Source organism: Falco biarmicus, chromosome 7 (assembly GCF_023638135.1).
Source record: "Falco biarmicus isolate bFalBia1 chromosome 7, bFalBia1.pri, whole genome shotgun sequence".
Classification (NCBI taxonomy): domain Eukaryota; kingdom Metazoa; phylum Chordata; class Aves; order Falconiformes; family Falconidae; genus Falco; species Falco biarmicus.
In genome coordinates, this window is record NC_079294.1 from 71,221,308 (window position 1) to 71,225,427 (window position 4,120).

The following is a 4,120-nucleotide window of genomic DNA, read 5'->3' on the forward strand; positions in this document are numbered from 1 at the left end:
AAATGGACCTAGCCTACACCTGGTCCTGCTTCAGCAGCAGTTTTTCCTCTTCAGCACACTTTTTTTTTCCCTCTCCAAACAGCAGCCTGAACCTTGCAAGCCCAGGGCAGGGGTGCCCACCACCACCTACACCACAGAAGCAAAGTCCATTCACAGCTGGGTTTGAAATTCTATAAACAGTTTAATGAAGTTCAACATACAAAAGTGATTTCTTTATACAGCTGAACATGCATCCTTCTCAGGGAGTGTTTGGCAGCTGCCACCCAATGAGCAGGGATAGCTTCTCAGCAGCTCTCCCCCACTACCCCTCTTCAGGCTCCCCCCCACCTCCCTGCCTCATTAGCTACATCTTCTCTCAGCAGACAGAGTGATTGTGCCAGTGTGTATGAACATCCTCAGGGTCCTGTGGATGAGAGGGGAAAAAGTTGCTGTGCCTGCCTCCAGCAAGGGCAGGGGTGAAGTCTCCTTCCCTCCAGGGGTTTCTCCAACCCCTGCCATGGCCATCACTAGGCACAAGAGGGACGTGACTTGCAGCAACAGCAGCTGTGCTTCAAGGCTCCAGGTCCAAGGTATAGATTCTAATTCAAGGGACTGTAGAGGCCACTTACCTGTTCAGAGGATGCCCAGAACACTTGGTTATCCATTTCCAGGGTCTGGGTCCCCACTTCAGGGTCTCTTCTGTCCCAGAGGACAGACACATCTGTCCAGCCAAGCCTCTTGGTCCCCAGACACTAGGGAGGAGAGCACAGAGGCTGCAGCCAAGCCTGGCCCCACATCAGTCCCTCTGCTCCCTGCTCACCTCACACAGGCACCAGGGCTGCTTTGCCCCGGCTTGTTTCTGTCCACCCCAGGCAGACATCACCCTTACCAGAAGCGAGACGATGGCAGCAGTAATGATACAGAGACTACACACAACCACGATGACCACACCATAGTCTGGAAAGCCTGTTTCTGGCAACCGGGGCTCCAGGGTGTCCTCTGGAGGAGAGGACAGCAGTTAGTACAGCCTGCAGGACATGGGGACTTTCCATGAGGTGGCAGCCACCCACTCTCCTTCAGTACACAGGAGGCAATATATAAAATGCCAATAACTCATTTGACACCCTCCATGCCCCTTCCAGATAACCCTTCCCTCCTGTCCTATGCCGGCATGCAGCAAATGGTCCATGTCCAGCGCCCCAGGCTGTGCAGAGGGCACAGTTGTTACTAGAATTGTACTTTCAGATCAGCCATTGCCAGTGGGTCACCTCACCAGGCAAGGCATCTCACACTCCCTTTGCACAATGGGTCTGCTCTGCTCACACTGTGAGCACAGAGCTACAAGCTGGTGAAGCTTGTACACCTGTACCCCAAGGGAAGCTTACCTCCCACAGCAAGAGAGTATGGGTCCACCTGGAAGGCTGAACCAGCCAAAGTCTTGTTTGGCCCAACTGAGAGCACAAGTGCCTCCAAAACTTCCAGGCTGGTCGGAGCAGGGTGCTGGAAGACCACATCCCCATGGCAGATCAAGGAGCCAGGCCTGCGGACAGGGTTGGGAAGAGCTCCAGCAGCTGCCAGTCCCACCAGTGACCCTGCAGCCCCCAGGCTGGGCTGTGGCCACATGGCACAGCCAGACTCCCAGCTGGTTTTGCTCAGAGGGGCCCCAGGAGGATGTCTCTCCATTCAGGGAGGCACTGGTTTTGCATCTGCTCTTTGGGATGGAAGGGACATCCCTGGGGGTCTGGCAGGTCACCCCTGAGAGTGGGCAAATGCTTGACCACAGCTGCCTGCTGCAAACCCTTCTGTCAGGCGATACACCTGACAGCCATAACCTGGGGGTTGGTGTCTGCAGGGAGACCTCCCCTCCCTCCCCAGGTCTGTACATGCCTGCCCCAGCAAACCCTCTTCTCTCACTCACAGGAATCCTCTTATCACCACTTGCAGCAGGCTCCTGTGGTCCCTCAGGGCTCTCGCCACCTGGAAGAGAGGTTTTGCTCAGCTCCCCACCAGCCTTCAGGGGTGTTTCACCCAGCCAGACCACCCCTTCCACAGCCATTAGTGGCTGTCCCAGCTCCCTTCAGCAGGGACACAGGGCAGCTGCTGTCCTGCAGCACCCTCTGGGTCCCTGGATGCATTGTGGTGGCCTGAACTATTGAAGCACCATCAGCAGAAAGAAAACATCTTGCCACTAAAGCCTTGGTACCTGTCTTCAGCAGGTACTGGCCACTGAAGGTCTGGTTTGGACAACCCCAAAGTAGCCCCTGTTCTCCCAGAAGCCCCCAGCCTCCTTTCCCAGTACCCTGGGAGGACCCTGACCCCCTCCCACTAGCCATGCCTACCACATCAGCAAGGTCTCTGGTGAGCTCCTGGTGCTCTATAGCAAGCGGGTTCAGAAGGTCCTCACTGAAGTGTCTGTTGGTGATGAGGAAGGAGAGCGGGTAAACCTGCAGGTGAAGCCTGGCTCCTGAAGAGACAAGACACAAGTGCCAGGTGAGCAGAGCCAGCAGCAAGCCCTACCACACACAGGGACTGTCCTTACCCTCCACTGAGAGAGTGGTCAGGTCCACAGAGCAGGTTGCAAGAGCTGTCAAGGCTTGCAGAACCCCTGCAACATCAGCATGGACAATCGTGTCGAGGTAGAGGTCTCCAGTGATCTCCAGGTCCCCACTGAGGTTTCTAAGGGGAGAGGAGGGCTCTAAGCAAGGCAGGGCCAAACTCTTGCCAGTCTTCTTCCAGCAGCTCTGACTACTTGGCCCAGGGAAGATGCTCAGTTACAGTATTTGCTGCCAGCTGCACATCACCCTCCCAGGTTGCTAGTGCAGCACAACTCATCCTCTGCATCTCTGCAGCACGGCTAATTCGCTGCAGAATGCACAAGGAGTAGTGAAGGTAATTTAATGAAGCGCTTTGGAGAGGGGTAGTGGTGTCCCATACCTGAGCTGTGTGATGGAGAAGTTCCTCACATGGTAGAGGGCACTGAGAGACCGAGTCACCTAGATGGAGAGGACAGCTCATACCCCACCTCTGCTTCGGTGCACGCTACCCCACCCTGCAGGCAGCGCAGCAGCCAGCTTATGCTCATTTTCCCAGCATCATCCTTCGGAAGATGCCACCAAGGCTCACCGTACCTCACTTACCAGCCTCTCCAGGGAGGCTGTCCTGTTCCTTGCAAGCTGGAAGACAGTGAAAGAGATGGACAGCTTCTCCGAGTCCAGGTTCTCCAGGCTGAAGCCTGAAAGTTCAGAAGACAGTTATGCTCACACCTGCTCCTCCACCTGCCCTAGGTGGTCAGCCCTGAGCTCACCCTCCACCACACACTGAAAACGGAAGCCAGCAGGGCAGCTGTGGGAAGGTGAATACCTTTGTGGTGGGAAGGGCTTGGGATGCACCACCTCCCAGGGCAGGAGAAGCAGGCCAAGGAGGGGAAACCAGAGAGTTTAGCAGAAGCACTGGACCACACAGGTCCAGCATGGGTCAGGAAAAAGGATAAGTGAAGATGAAGCCTTAAGTCCAAACTGGGCCAGTTTTGGATTTTATAGAAGTACAGGGAGGGCACCTGACAGCAGCAGCTTCATTGTGGGAAGATCTCCATGGCTTACCACCGGACTGGACAGATTGTGGCTCCAGATGCCAGCTGAAGATGCTCCTTCCCTTGCTCGCCTCTGTGACAACTGTCCGGATGAGGTGGGAGTTGGTGGGAGCAGGAGCATCCCCTCGGAACAGAGCCTCCCCTTGCACAACCACCGAGCCATTCCTGGGAGGAAGACAAGATGATGGACAGCCCACCTCCCCTTTGGGAGCAGCTTAAGAGCCCCACCATCCTCACATTAACACCCCACCCAAAAGAGGGGTCAGGTGGCTTTATCTGGAGCTTCAGACACTTTCACCCAGGGATCCCTTGGGATGACAGCCCTAAGGAGGGAGCATAGCCCCTCACAAGATCCTTCTGGAACATTTTGTGGACAAACCCTTCCCTCCAAGCCAAACCCACCACCCTCCATCTGTTGCCACAGGGCAGAGCTGCATACTCACAGGAACGCGAGGATGTTTGCCTGCAGGAAGGTCTCATAGGCAGACAGCATTTGTTTTAGCTGGAGGAGAGAAGCACCTATTAATCAAGCAGCTTTTACAAGGTCCCCTG